Below are 17,886 nucleotides of genomic sequence, written 5' to 3'. Positions count from 1 at the left end.
TACTTCTGTCAACAAACCACCTCTCGTACAACTACTTATTAGTTTTGTCAACAAACCACCTCTCCTACATCTACCTATTAATTCTGTCAACAAACCACCTCTCCAGCATCTACATATTAGCTCTGTCAACAAATCACCTCTCCTACATCTACTTATTAATTCTGTCAACAAACCACCCCTCCAACATCTACTTATTAGTTCTGTCAACAAACCACCTCTGCTATATCTGCTTATTAGTTCTGTCAACAAACCACCTCTGCTACATCTGCTTATTAGTTCTGTCAACAAACCACTTCTCCTACATCTACTTATTAATTCTGTCAACAAACCACCTCTCCTACATCTACTTATTAGTTCTGTCAACAAACCACCTCTCCTACATCTACTTATTAATTGTCAACAAACTACCTCTCCTACATGTACTTATTAGTTCTGTCAACAAACCACCTCTCCTACATCTACTTATTAATTCTGTCAACAAACCACCTCTGCTATATCTACTTATTAGTTCTGTCAACAAACCACCTCTGCTATATCTGCTTATTAGTTCTGTCAACAAACCACCTCTGCTACATCTGCTTATTAGTTCTGTCAACAAACCACTTCTCCTACATCTACTTATTAATTCTGTCAACAAACCACCTCTCCTACATCTACTTATTAGTTTTGTCAATAAACCACCTCTCCAGCATCTACATATTAGTTCTGTCAACAAAACACCTCTTCTACATCTACTTATTAAATCTGTCAACAAACCACCTCTCCTACATCTACTTATTAATTCTGTCAACAAACCACCTCTCCAGCATCTACATATTACATCTGTCAACAAACCACTTCACCTACATCTACTTATTAGTTCTGTCAACAAACCACCTCTCCTACAGCTACTTATTAGTTCTGTCAACAAACCACCTCTCCTACATCTACTTATTAGTTCTGTCAACAAACCACCTCTCCTACATCTACTTATTACATCTGTCAACAAACCACCTCTCCTACATCTACACATTACATCTGTCAACAAACAACCTCTCCATTATCTACTTATTAGTTCTGCCAATGAACCACCTCTACAACATCTACGTATTATTTCTGTCAACAAACCACCTCTCCAGCATCTACATATTAGTTCTGTAAACAAATCACCTCTCCTACATCTACTTATTACTTCTGTCAACAAACCACCTCTCCAACATCTACTTATTAGTTCTGTCAACAAACCACTTCTCCTACATCTACTTATTAGTTCTGTCAACAAACCACCTCTCCTACATCTACTTATTAATTCTGTCAACAAACCAACTCTGCTATATCTACTTATTAGTTCTGTCAACAAACCACCTCTGCTACATCTGCTTATTAGTTCTGTCAACAAACCACTTCTCCAACATCTACTTATTAATTCTGTCAACAAACTACCTCTCCTACATCTACTTATTAGTTCTGTCAACAAACCACCTCTCCTACATCTACTTATTAATTCTGTCAACAATCTACCTCTCCTACATCTACTTATTAGTTCTGTCAACAAACCACCTCTCCTACATCTACTTATTAATTCTGTCAACAAACCACCTCTGCTATATCTACTTATTAGTTCTGTCAACAAACCACCTCTGCTATATCTGCTTATTAATTCTGTCAACAAACCACCTCTGCTACATCTGCTTATTAGTTCTGTCAACAAACCACTTCTCCTACATCTACTTATTAATTCTGTCAACAAACCACCTCTCCTACATCTACTTATTAGTTTTGTCAACAAAACACCTCTCCAGCATCTACATATTAGTTCTGTCAACAAACCACCTATTCTACATCTACTTATTAAATCTGTCAACAAACCACCTCTCCTACATCTACTTATTAATTCTGTCAACAAACCACCTCTCCAGCATCTACATATTACATCTGTCAACAAACCACCTCTCCAGCATCTACTTATTAGTTCTGTCAACAAACCACCTCTCCAACATCTACTTATTAGTTCTGTCAACAAACCACCTCTGCTACATCTGCTTATTAGTTCTGTCAACAAACCACTTCTCCTACATCTACTTATTAATTCTGTCAACAAACCAACTCTCCTACATCTACTTATTAGTTTTGTCAACAAACCACCTCTCCAGCATCTACATATTAGTTCTGTCAACAAACCACCTCTCCTACATCTACTTATTAAATCTGTCAACAAACCACCTCTCCTACATCTACTTATTAATTCTGTCAACAAACCACCTCTCCAGCATCTACATATAACATCTGTCAACAAACCACTTCACCTACATCTACTTATTAGTTCTGTCAACAAACCACCTCTCCTACATCTACTTATTACATCTGTCAACAAACCACCTCTCCTACATCTACACATTACATCTGTCAACAAACCACCTCTCCAGCATCTACTTATTAGTTCTGTCAGCAAACCACCTCTCCAACATCTACGTATTATTTCTGTCAACAGACCACCTCTCCTACATCTACTTATTATTTCTGTCAACAGACCACCTCTCCTACATCTACTTATTAGTTCTGTCAACAACCACCTCTCCTACATCTTCTTATTAGTTCTGTCAACAAACCACCTCTCCTACATCTACTTATTAATTCTGTCAAAAAAACCACCTCTCCAACATCTACTTATTAGTTCTGTCAACAAACCACCTCTGCTACATCTGCTTATTAGTTCTGTCAACAAACCACTTCTCCAACATCTACTTATTAATTCTGTCAACAGACCACCTCTCCTACATCTACTTATTATTTCTGTCAACAGACCACCTCTCCTACATCTACTTATTACATCTGTCAACAACCACCTCTCCTACATCTTCTTATTAGTTCTGTCAACAAACCACCTCTCCTACATCTACTTATTACTTCTGTCAACAAACCACCTCTCGTACAATTACTTATTAGTTCTGTCAACAAACCACCTCTCCTACATCTACTTATTAATTGTGTCAACAAACCACCTCTCCAACATCTACTTATTAGTTCTGTCAACAAACCACTTCTCCTACATCTACTTATTAGTTCTGTCAACAAACCACCTCTCCTACAGCTACTTATTAATTCTGTCAACAAATCAACTCTGCTATATCTACTTATTAATTCTGTCAACAAACCACCTCTGCTACATCTGCTTATTAGTTCTGTCAACAAACCACTTCTCCAACATCTACTTATTAATTCTGTCAACAAACTACCTCTCCTACATCTACTTATTAGTTCTGTCAACAAACCACCTCTCCTACATCTACTTATTAATTCTGTCAACAATCTACCTCTCCTACATCTACTTATTAGTTCTGTCAACAAACCACCTCTCCTACATCTACTTATTAATTCTGTCAACAAACCACCTCTCCTACATCTACTTATTAGTTTTGTCAACAAACCACCTCTCCTACATCTACTTATTAGTTTTGTCAACAAACCACCTCTCCAGCATCTACATATTAGTTCTGTCAACAAACCACCTCTTCTACATCTACTTATTAAATCTTTCAACAAACCACCTCTCCTACATCTACTTATTAATTCTGTCAACAAACCACCTCTCCAGCATCTACATATTACATCTGTCAACAAACCACTTCACCTACATCTACTTATTAGTTCTGTCAACAAACCACCTCTCCTACAGCTACTTATTAGTTCTGTCAACAAACCACCTCTCCTACATCTACTTATTAGTTCTGTCAACAGACCACCTCTCCTACATTTACTTATTATTTCCGTCAACAGACAACCTCTCCTACATCTACTTATTAGTTCTGTCAACAACCACCTCTCCTACATCTTCTTATTTGTTCTGTCAACAAACCACCTCTCCTACATCTACTTATTACTTCTGTCAACAAACCACCTCTCGTACAACTACTTATTAGTTCTGTCAAGAAACCACCTCTCCTACATCTACCTATTATATCTGTCAACAAACCACCTCTCCAGCATCTACATATTAGCTCTGTCAACAAATCACCTCTCCTACATCTACTTATTAATTCTGTCAACAAACCACCCCTCCAACATCTACTTATTAGTTCTGTCAACAAACCACTTCTCCTACATCTACTTATTAGTTCTGTCAACAACCCACCTCTCCTACATCTACTTATTTATTCTGTCAACAAACCACCTCTGCTATATCTACTCATTAGTTCTGTCAACAAACCACCTCTGCTACATCTGCTTATTAGTTCTGTCAACATACCACTTCTCCAACATCTACTTATCAATTCTGTCAACAAACTACCTCTCCTACATCTACTTATTAGTTTTGTCAACAAACCACCTCTCCTACATCTACTTATTAATTCTGTCAACAAACCACCTCTGCTATATCTACTTATTAGTTCTGTCAACAAACCACCTCTGCTACATCTGCTTATTAGTTCTGTCAACAAACCACCTCTCCCTACATCTAATTATTAATTCTGTCAACAAACCACCTCTCCTACATCTACATATTACTTCTGTCAACAAACCACTTCTCCTACATCTACTTATTAGTTTTGTCAACAAACCACCTCTCCTACATCTTCTTATTAGTTTTGTCACCAAACCACCTCTCCAGCATCTACATATTAGTTCTGTCAACAAACCACCTCTGCTACATCTACTTATTAAATCTGTCAACAAACTACCTCTCCTACATCTACTTATTAATTCTGTCAAGAAACCACCTCTCCAGCATCTACATATTACATATGTCAACAAACCACTTCTCCTACATCTACTTATTAGTTCTATCAACAAACCAACTCTCCTACATCTACTTATTAGTTCTGTGAAAAAACCACCTCTCCTACAACTACATATTAGTTCTGTCAACAAACCACCTCTCCCACATCTACTTATTAATTCTGTCAACAAACCACCTCTCCCTACATCTACTTATTAATTCTGTCAACAAACCTCCTCTCCTACATCTACATATTACTTCTGTCAACAAACCACCTCTCGTATATCTACTTATTAGTTCTGTCAACAAACCACCTCTCCTACATCTACTTATTAATTCTGTCAACAAACCACCTCTCCTACATCTACTTATTAGTTCTGTCAACAAACCACCTCTCCTACATCTACTTATTACATCTGTCAACAAACCACCTCTCCTACATCTACACATTACATCTGTCAACAAACCACCTCTCCAGCATCTACTTATTAGTTCTGCCAATGGACCACCTCTCCAACATCTACTTATTAATTCTGTCAACAAACCACCTCTCCAACATCAACTTATTAATTCTGTCAACAGACCACCTCTCCTACATCTACTTATTATTTCTGTCAACAGACCACCTCTCCTACATCTACTTTTTACATCTGTCAACAACCACCTCTCCTACATCTTCTTATTAGTTCTGTCAACAAACCACCTCTCCTACATCTACTTATTACTTCTGTCAACAAACCACCTCTCGTACAATTACTTATTAGTTCTGTCAACAAACCACCTCTCCTACATCTACTTATTAATTCTGTCAACAAACCACCTCTCCAGCATCTACATATTAGTTCTGTAAACAAATCACCTCTCCTACATCTACTTATTACTTCTGTCAACAAACCACCTCTCCTACATCTACTTATTAATTCTGTCAACAAACCACCTCTCCTACATCTACTTATTAGTTCTGTCAACAAACCACCTCTCCTACATCTACTTATTACATCTGTCAACAAACCACCTCTCCTACATCTACACATTACATCTGTCAACAAACCACCTCTCCAGCATCTACTTATTAGTTCTGCCAATGGACCACCTCTCCAACATCTACTTATTAATTCTGTCAACAAACCACCTCTCCAACATCAACTTATTAATTCTGTCAACAGACCACCTCTCCTACATCTACTTATTATTTCTGTCAACAGACCACCTCTCCTACATCTACTTTTTACATCTGTCAACAACCACCTCTCCTACATCTTCTTATTAGTTCTGTCAACAAACCACCTCTCCTACATCTACTTATTACTTCTGTCAACAAACCACCTCTCGTACAATTACTTATTAGTTCTGTCAACAAACCACCTCTCCTACATCTACTTATTAATTCTGTCAACAAACCACCTCTCCAGCATCTACATATTAGTTCTGTAAACAAATCACCTCTCCTACATCTACTTATTAGTTCTGTCAACAAACCACTTCTCCTACATCTACTTATTAGTTCTGTCAACAAACCACCTCTCCTACAGCTACTTATTAATTCTGTCAACAAATCAACTCTGCTATATCTACTTATTAATTCTGTCAACAAACCACCTCTGCTACATCTGCTTATTAGTTCTGTCAACAAACCACTTCTCCAACATCTACTTATTAATTCTGTCAACAAACTACCTCTCCTACATCTACTTATTAGTTCTGTCAACAAACCACCTCTCCTACATCTACTTATTAATTCTGTCAACAATCTACCTCTCCTACATCTACTTATTAGTTCTGTCAACAAACCACCTCTCCTACATCTACTTATTAATTCTGTCAACAAACCACCTCTCCTACATCTACTTATTAGTTTTGTCAACAAACCACCTCTCCTACATCTACTTATTAGTTTTGTCAACAAACCACCTCTCCAGCATCTACATATTAGTTCTGTCAACAAACCACCTCTTCTACATCTACTTATTAAATCTTTCAACAAACCACCTCTCCTACATCTACTTATTAATTCTGTCAACAAACCACCTCTCCAGCATCTACATATTACATCTGTCAACAAACCACTTCACCTACATCTACTTATTAGTTCTGTCAACAAACCACCTCTCCTACAGCTACTTATTAGTTCTGTCAACAAACCACCTCTCCTACATCTACTTATTAGTTCTGTCAACAGACCACCTCTCCTACATTTACTTATTATTTCCGTCAACAGACAACCTCTCCTACATCTACTTATTAGTTCTGTCAACAACCACCTCTCCTACATCTTCTTATTTGTTCTGTCAACAAACCACCTCTCCTACATCTACTTATTACTTCTGTCAACAAACCACCTCTCGTACAACTACTTATTAGTTCTGTCAAGAAACCACCTCTCCTACATCTACCTATTATATCTGTCAACAAACCACCTCTCCAGCATCTACATATTAGCTCTGTCAACAAATCACCTCTCCTACATCTACTTATTAATTCTGTCAACAAACCACCCCTCCAACATCTACTTATTAGTTCTGTCAACAAACCACTTCTCCTACATCTACTTATTAGTTCTGTCAACAACCCACCTCTCCTACATCTACTTATTTATTCTGTCAACAAACCACCTCTGCTATATCTACTCATTAGTTCTGTCAACAAACCACCTCTGCTACATCTGCTTATTAGTTCTGTCAACATACCACTTCTCCAACATCTACTTATCAATTCTGTCAACAAACTACCTCTCCTACATCTACTTATTAGTTTTGTCAACAAACCACCTCTCCTACATCTACTTATTAATTCTGTCAACAAACCACCTCTGCTATATCTACTTATTAGTTCTGTCAACAAACCACCTCTGCTACATCTGCTTATTAGTTCTGTCAACAAACCACCTCTCCCTACATCTAATTATTAATTCTGTCAACAAACCACCTCTCCTACATCTACATATTACTTCTGTCAACAAACCACTTCTCCTACATCTACTTATTAGTTTTGTCAACAAACCACCTCTCCTACATCTTCTTATTAGTTTTGTCACCAAACCACCTCTCCAGCATCTACATATTAGTTCTGTCAACAAACCACCTCTGCTACATCTACTTATTAAATCTGTCAACAAACTACCTCTCCTACATCTACTTATTAATTCTGTCAAGAAACCACCTCTCCAGCATCTACATATTACATATGTCAACAAACCACTTCTCCTACATCTACTTATTAGTTCTATCAACAAACCAACTCTCCTACATCTACTTATTAGTTCTGTGAAAAAACCACCTCTCCTACAACTACATATTAGTTCTGTCAACAAACCACCTCTCCCACATCTACTTATTAATTCTGTCAACAAACCACCTCTCCCTACATCTACTTATTAATTCTGTCAACAAACCTCCTCTCCTACATCTACATATTACTTCTGTCAACAAACCACCTCTCGTATATCTACTTATTAGTTCTGTCAACAAACCACCTCTCCTACATCTACTTATTAATTCTGTCAACAAACCACCTCTCCTACATCTACTTATTAGTTCTGTCAACAAACCACCTCTCCTACATCTACTTATTACATCTGTCAACAAACCACCTCTCCTACATCTACACATTACATCTGTCAACAAACCACCTCTCCAGCATCTACTTATTAGTTCTGCCAATGGACCACCTCTCCAACATCTACTTATTAATTCTGTCAACAAACCACCTCTCCAACATCAACTTATTAATTCTGTCAACAGACCACCTCTCCTACATCTACTTATTATTTCTGTCAACAGACCACCTCTCCTACATCTACTTTTTACATCTGTCAACAACCACCTCTCCTACATCTTCTTATTAGTTCTGTCAACAAACCACCTCTCCTACATCTACTTATTACTTCTGTCAACAAACCACCTCTCGTACAATTACTTATTAGTTCTGTCAACAAACCACCTCTCCTACATCTACTTATTAATTCTGTCAACAAACCACCTCTCCAGCATCTACATATTAGTTCTGTAAACAAATCACCTCTCCTACATCTACTTATTACTTCTGTCAACAAACCACCTCTCCTACATCTACTTATTAATTCTGTCAACAAACCACCTCTCCTACATCTACTTATTAGTTCTGTCAACAAACCACCTCTCCTACATCTACTTATTACATCTGTCAACAAACCACCTCTCCTACATCTACACATTACATCTGTCAACAAACCACCTCTCCAGCATCTACTTATTAGTTCTGCCAATGGACCACCTCTCCAACATCTACTTATTAATTCTGTCAACAAACCACCTCTCCAACATCAACTTATTAATTCTGTCAACAGACCACCTCTCCTACATCTACTTATTATTTCTGTCAACAGACCACCTCTCCTACATCTACTTTTTACATCTGTCAACAACCACCTCTCCTACATCTTCTTATTAGTTCTGTCAACAAACCACCTCTCCTACATCTACTTATTACTTCTGTCAACAAACCACCTCTCGTACAATTACTTATTAGTTCTGTCAACAAACCACCTCTCCTACATCTACTTATTAATTCTGTCAACAAACCACCTCTCCAGCATCTACATATTAGTTCTGTAAACAAATCACCTCTCCTACATCTACTTATTACTTCTGTCAACAAACCACCTCTCCAACATCTACTTATTAGTTCTGTCAACAAACCACTTCTCCTACATCTACTTATTAGTTCTGTCAACAAACCACCTCTCCTACATCTACTTATTAATTCTGTCAACAAACCAACTCTGCTATATCTACTTATTAGTTCTGTCAACAAACCACCTCTGCTACATCTGCTTATTAGTTCTGTCAACAAACCACTTCTCCAACATCTACTTATTAATTCTGTCAACAAACTACCTCTCCTACATCTACTTATTAGTTCTGTCAACAAACCACCTCTCCTACATCTACTTATTAATTCTGTCAACAATCTACCTCTCCTACATCTACTTATTAGTTCTGTCAACAAAACACCTCTCCTACATCTACTTATTAATTCTCTCAACAAACCACCTCTGCTATATCTACTTATTAGTTCTGTCAACAAACCACCTCTGCTATATCTGCTTATTAATTCTGTCAACAAACCACCTCTGCTACATCTGCTTATTAGTTCTGTCAACAAACCACTTCTCCTACATCTACTTATTAATTCTGTCAACAAACCACCTCTCCTACATCTACTTATTAGTTTTGTCAACAAAACACCTCTCCAGCATCTACATATTAGTTCTGTCAACAAACCACCAATTCTACATCTACTTATTAAATCTGTCAACAAACCACCTCTCCTACATCTACTTATTAATTCTGTCAACAAACCACCTCTCAAGCATCTACATATTACATCTGTCAACAAACCACCTCTCCAGCATCTACTTATTAGTTCTGTCAACAAACCACCTCTCCAACATCTACTTATTAGTTTTGTCAACAAACCACCTCTCCAGCATCTACATATTAGTTCTGTCAACAAACCACCTCTCCTACATCTACTTATTAAATCTGTCAACAAACCACCTCTCCTACATCTACTTATTAATTCTGTCAACAAACCACCTCTCCAGCATCTACATATAACATCTGTCAACAAACCACTTCACCTACATCTACTTATTAGTTCTGTCAACAAACCACCTCTCCTACATCTACTTATTACATCTGTCAACAAACCACCTCTCCTACATCTACACATTACATCTGTCAACAAACTACCTCTCCAGCATCTACTTATTAGTTCTGTCAGCAAACCACCTCTCCAACATCTACGTATTATTTCTGTCAACAGACAACCTCTCCTACATCTACTTATTATTTCTGTCAACAGACCACCTCTCCTACATCTACTTATTAGTTCTGTCAACAACCACCTCTCCTACATCTTCTTATTAGTTCTGTCAACAAACCACCTCTCCTACATCTACTTATTAATTCTGTCAAAAAAACCACCTCTCCAACATCTACTTATTAGTTCTGTCAACAAACCACCTCTGCTACATCTGCTTATTAGTTCTGTCAACAAACCACTTCTCCAACATCTACTTATTAATTCTGTCAACAGACCACCTCTCCTACATCTACTTATTATTTCTGTCAACAGACCACCTCTCCTACATCTACTTATTACATCTGTCAACAACCACCTCTCCTACATCTTCTTATTAGTTCTGTCAACAAACCACCTCTCCTACATCTACTTATTACTGCTGTCAACAAACCACCTCTCGTACAATTACTTATTAGTTCTGTCAACAAACCACCTCTCCTACATCTACTTATTAATTGTGTCAACAAACCACCTCTCCAGCATCTACATATTAGTTCTGTCAACAAATCACCTCTCCTACATCTACTTATTAATTCTGTCAACAAACCACCTCTCCAACATCTACTTATTAGTTCTGTCAACAAACCACTTCTCCTACATCTACTTATTAGTTCTGTCAACAAACCACCTCTCCTACAGCTACTTATTAATTCTGTCAACAAATCAACTCTGCTATATCTACTTATTAATTCTGTCAACAAACCACCTCTGCTACATCTGCTTATTAGTTCTGTCAACAAACCACTTCTCCAACATCTACTTATTAATTCTGTCAACAAACTACCTCTCCTACATCTACTTATTAGTTCTGTCAACAAACCACCTCTCCTACATCTACTTATTAATTCTGTCAACAATCTACCTCTCCTACATCTACTTATTAGTTCTGTCAACAAACCACCTCTCCTACATCTACTTATTAATTCTGTCAACAAACCACCTCTGCTATATCTACTTATTAGTTCTGTCAACAAACCACCTCTGCTATATCTGCTTATTAATTCTGTCAACAAACCACCTCTGCTACATCTGCTTATTAGTTCTGTCAACAAACCACCTCTCCTACATCTACTTATTAAATCTGTCAACAAACCACCTCTCCTACATCTACTTATTAATTCTGTCAACAAACCACCTCTCCAGCATCTACATATAACATCTGTCAACAAACCACTTCACCTACATCTACTTATTAGTTCTGTCAACAAACCACCTCTCCTACATCTACTTATTACATCTGTCAACAAACCACCTCTCCTACATCTACACATTACATCTGTCAACAAACCACCTCTCCAGCATCTACTTATTAGTTCTGTCAACAGACCACCTCTCCTACATCTACTTATTATTTCTGTCAACAGACCACCTCTCCTACATCTACTTATTAGTTCTGTCAACAACCACCTCTCCTACATCTTCTTATTAGTTCTGTCAACAAACCACCTCTCCTACATCTACTTATTAATTCTGTCAAAAAAACCACCTCTCCAACATCTACTTATTAGTTCTGTCAACAAACCACCTCTGCTACATCTGCTTATTAGTTCTGTCAACAAACCACTTCTCCAACATCTACTTATTAATTCTGTCAACAAACTACCTCTCCTACATCTACTTATTAGTTCTGTCAACAAACCACCTCTCCTACATCTACTTATTAATTCTGTCAACAAACTACCTCTCCTACATCTACTTATTAGTTCTGTCAACAAACCACCTCTCCTACATCTACTTATTAATTCTGTCAACAAACCACCTCTGCTATATCTACTCATTAGTTCTGTCAACAAACCACCTCTGCTATATCTGCTTATTAGTTCTGTCAACAAACCACCTCTGCTACATCTGCTTATTAGTTCTGTCAACAAACCACTTCTCCTACATCTACTTATTAATTCTGTCAACAAACCACCTCTCCTACATCTACATATTAGTTCTGTCAACAAACCACCTATTCTACATCTACTTATTAAATCTGTCAACAAACCACCTCTCCTACATCTACTTATTAATTCTGTCAACAAACCACCTCTCCAGCATCTACATATTACATCTGTCAACAAACCACCTCTCCAGCATCTACTTATTAGTTCTGTCAACAAACCACCTCTCCAACATCTACGTATTATTTCTGTCAACAGACCACCTCTCCTACATCTACTTTTTATTTCTGTCAACAGACCACCTCTCCTACATCTACTTATTAGTTCTGTCAACAACCACCTCTCCTACATCTTCTTATTAGCTCTGTCAACAAACCACTTCTCCAACATCTACTTATCAATTCTGTCAACAAACTACCTCTCCTACATCTACTTATTAGTTTTGTCAACAAACCACCTCTCCTACATCTACTTATTAATTCTGTCAACAAACCACCTCTGCTACATCTGCTTATTAGTTCTGTCAACAAACCACCTCTCCCTACATCTAATTATTAATTCTGTCAACAAACCACCTCTCCTACATCTACATATTACTTCTGTCAACAAACCACCTCTCCTACATCTACTTATTAGTTTTGTCAACAAACCACCTCTCCTACATCTTCTTATTAGTTTTGTCACCAAACCACCTCTCCAGCATCTACATATTAGTTCTGTCAACAAACCACCTCTGCTACATCTACTTATTAAATCTGTCAACAAACTACCTCTCCTACATCTACTTATTAATTCTGTCAAGAAACCACCTCTCCAGCATCTACATATTACATATGTCAACAAACCACTTCTCCTACATCTACTTATTAGTTCTATCAACAAACCAACTCTCCTACATCTACTTATTAGTTCTGTGAAAAAACCACCTCTCCAACAACTACATATTAGTTCTGTCAACAAACCACCTCTCCCACATCTACTTATTAATTCTGTCAACAAACCACCTCTCCCTACATCTACTTATTAATTCTGTCAAAAAACCTCCTCTCCTACATCTACATATTACTTCTGTCAACAAACCACCTCTCGTATATCTACTTATTAGTTCTGTCAACAAACCACCTCTCCTACATCTACTTATTAATTCTGTCAACAAACCACCTCTCCTACATCTACTTATTAGTTCTGTCAACAAACCACCTCTCCTACATCTACTTATTACATCTGTCAACAAACCACCTCTCCTACATCTACACATTACATCTGTCAACAAACCACCTCTCCAGCATCTACTTATTAGTTCTGCCAATGGACCACCTCTCCAACATCTACTTATTAATTCTGTCAACAAACCACCTCTCCAACATCAACTTATTAATTCTGTCAACAGACCACCTCTCCTACATCTACTTATTATTTCTGTCAACAGACCACCTCTCCTACATCTACTTTTTACATCTGTCAACAACCACCTCTCCTACATCTTCTTATTAGTTCTGTCAACAAACCACCTCTCCTACATCTACTTATTACTTCTGTCAACAAACCACCTCTCGTACAATTACTTATTAGTTCTGTCAACAAACCACCTCTCCTACATCTACTTATTAATTCTGTCAACAAACCACCTCTCCAGCATCTACATATTAGTTCTGTAAACAAATCACCTCTCCTACATCTACTTATTACTTCTGTCAACAAACCACCTCTCCTACATCTACTTATTAATTCTGTCAACAAACCACCTCTCCTACATCTACTTATTAGTTCTGTCAACAAACCACCTCTCCTACATCTACTTATTACATCTGTCAACAAACCACCTCTCCTACATCTACACATTACATCTGTCAACAAACCACCTCTCCAGCATCTACTTATTAGTTCTGCCAATGGACCACCTCTCCAACATCTACTTATTAATTCTGTCAACAAACCACCTCTCCAACATCAACTTATTAATTCTGTCAACAGACCACCTCTCCTACATCTACTTATTATTTCTGTCAACAGACCACCTCTCCTACATCTACTTTTTACATCTGTCAACAACCACCTCTCCTACATCTTCTTATTAGTTCTGTCAACAAACCACCTCTCCTACATCTACTTATTACTTCTGTCAACAAACCACCTCTCGTACAATTACTTATTAGTTCTGTCAACAAACCACCTCTCCTACATCTACTTATTAATTCTGTCAACAAACCACCTCTCCAGCATCTACATATTAGTTCTGTAAACAAATCACCTCTCCTACATCTACTTATTACTCCTGTCAACAAACCACCTCTCCAACATCTACTTATTAGTTCTGTCAACAAACCACTTCTCCTACATCTACTTATTAGTTCTGTCAACAAACCACCTCTCCTACATCTACTTATTAATTCTGTCAACAAACCAACTCTGCTATATCTACTTATTAGTTCTGTCAACAAACCACCTCTGCTACATCTGCTTATTAGTTCTGTCAACAAACCACTTCTCCAACATCTACTTATTAATTCTGTCAACAAACTACCTCTCCTACATCTACTTATTAGTTCTGTCAACAAACCACCTCTCCTACATCTACTTATTAATTCTGTCAACAATCTACCTCTCCTACATCTACTTATTAGTTCTGTCAACAAAACACCTCTCCTACATCTACTTATTAATTCTCTCAACAAACCACCTCTGCTATATCTACTTATTAGTTCTGTCAACAAACCACCTCTGCTATATCTGCTTATTAATTCTGTCAACAAACCACCTCTGCTACATCTGCTTATTAGTTCTGTCAACAAACCACTTCTCCTACATCTACTTATTAATTCTGTCAACAAACCACCTCTCCTACATCTACTTATTAGTTTTGTCAACAAAACACCTCTCCAGCATCTACATATTAGTTCTGTCAACAAACCACCTATTCTACATCTACTTATTAAATCTGTCAACAAACCACCTCTCCTACATCTACTTATTAATTCTGTCAACAAACCACCTCTCAAGCATCTACATATTACATCTGTCAACAAACCACCTCTCCAGCATCTACTTATTAGTTCTGTCAACAAACCACCTCTCCAACATCTACTTATTAGTTTTGTCAACAAACCACCTCTCCAGCATCTACATATTAGTTCTGTCAACAAACCACCTCTCCTACATCTACTTATTAAATCTGTCAACAAACCACCTCTCCTACATCTACTTATTAATTCTGTCAACAAACCACCTCTCCAGCATCTACATATAACATCTGTCAACAAACCACTTCACCTACATCTACTTATTAGTTCTGTCAACAAACCACCTCTCCTACATCTACTTATTACATCTGTCAACAAACCACCTCTCCTACATCTACACATTACATCTGTCAACAAGCTACCTCTCCAGCATCTACTTATTAGTTCTGTCAGCAAACCACCTCTCCAACATCTACGTATTATTTCTGTCAACAGACCACCTCTCCTACATCTACTTATTATTTCTGTCAACAGACCACCTCTCCTACATCTACTTATTAGTTCTGTCAACAACCACCTCTCCTACATCTTCTTATTAGTTTTGTCAACAAACCACCTCTCCTACATCTACTTATTAATTCTGTCAAAAAAACCACCTCTCCAACATCTACTTATTAGTTCTGTCAACAAACCACCTCTGCTACATCTGCTTATTAGTTCTGTCAACAAACCACTTCTCCAACATCTACTTATTAATTCTGTCAACAGACCACCTCTCCTACATCTACTTATTATTTCTGTCAACAGACCACCTCTCCTACATCTACTTATTACATCTGTCAACAACCACCTCTCCTACATCTTCTTATTAGTTCTGTCAACAAACCACCTCTCCTACATCTACTTATTACTGCTGTCAACAAACCACCTCTCGTACAATTACTTATTAGTTCTGTCAACAAACCACCTCTCCTACATCTACTTATTAATTGTGTCAACAAACCACCTCTCCAGCATCTACATATTAGTTCTGTCAACAAATCACCTCTCCTACATCTACTTATTAATTCTGTCAACAAACCACCTCTCCAACATCTACTTATTAGTTCTGTCAACAAACCACTTCTCCTACATCTACTTATTAGTTCTGTCAACAAACCACCTCTCCTACAGCTACTTATTAATTCTGTCAACAAATCAACTCTGCTATATCTACTTATTAATTCTGTCAACAAACCACCTCTGCTACATCTGCTTATTAGTTCTGTCAACAAACCACTTCTCCAACATCTACTTATTAATTCTGTCAACAAACTACCTCTCCTACATCTACTTATTAGTTCTGTCAACAAACCACCTCTCCTACATCTACTTATTAATTCTGTCAACAATCTACCTCTCCTACATCTACTCATTAGTTCTGTCAACAAACCACCTCTCCTACATCTACTTATTAATTCTGTCAACAAACCACCTCTGCTATATCTACTTATTAGTTCTGTCAACAAACCACCTCTGCTATATCTGCTTATTAATTCTGTCAACAAACCACCTCTGCTACATCTGCTTATTAGTTCTGTCAACAAACCACCTCTCCTACATCTACTTATTAAATCTGTCAACAAACCACCTCTCCTACATCTACTTATTAATTCTGTCAACAAACCACCTCTCCAGCATCTACATATAACATCTGTCAACAAACCACTTCACCTACATCTACTTATTAGTTCTGTCAACAAACCACCTCTCCTACATCTACTTATTACATCTGTCAACAAACCACCTCTCCTACATCTACACATTACATCTGTCAACAAACCACCTCTCCAGCATCTACTTATTAGTTCTGTCAACAAACCACCTCTCCAACATCTACGTATTATTTCTGTCAACAGACCACCTCTCCTACATCTACTTATTATTTCTGTCAACAGACCACCTCTCCTACATCTACTTATTAGTTCTGTCAACAACCACCTCTCCTACATCTTCTTATTAGTTCTGTCAACAAACCACCTCTCCTACATCTACTTATTAATTCTGTCAAAAAAACCACCTCTCCAACATCTACTTATTAGTTCTGTCAACAAACCACCTCTGCTACATCTGCTTATTAGTTCTGTCAACAAACCACTTCTCCAACATCTACTTATTAATTCTGTCAACAAACTACCTCTCCTACATCTACTTATTAGTTCTGTCAACAAACCACCTCTCCTACATCTACTTATTAATTCTGTCAACAAACTACCTCTCCTACATCTACTTATTAGTTCTGTCAACAAACCACCTCTCCTACATCTACTTATTAATTCTGTCAACAAACCACCTCTGCTATATCTACTCATTAGTTCTGTCAACAAACCACCTCTGCTATATCTGCTTATTAGTTCTGTCAACAAACCACCTCTGCTACATCTGCTTATTAGTTCTGTCAACAAACCACTTCTCCTACATCTACTTATTAATTCTGTCAACAAACCACCTCTCCTACATC

The 17,886-nt window shown here is 37.5% G+C and overlaps 1 protein-coding gene across 1 annotated transcript in view; it reads right to left on the bottom strand.

The window, feature by feature from the left end:
- LOC130111075 (rap guanine nucleotide exchange factor 1-like) overlaps positions 1–17,886 on the bottom strand; it is a 572,235-nt gene that overhangs the window by 517,170 nt on the left and 37,179 nt on the right. The window lies entirely within an intron of this gene.

Source organism: Lampris incognitus, chromosome 1 (assembly GCF_029633865.1).
Source record: "Lampris incognitus isolate fLamInc1 chromosome 1, fLamInc1.hap2, whole genome shotgun sequence".
Lineage (NCBI taxonomy): Eukaryota > Metazoa > Chordata > Actinopteri > Lampriformes > Lampridae > Lampris > Lampris incognitus.
This window is presented reverse-complemented; position numbering and strand designations above follow the sequence as displayed.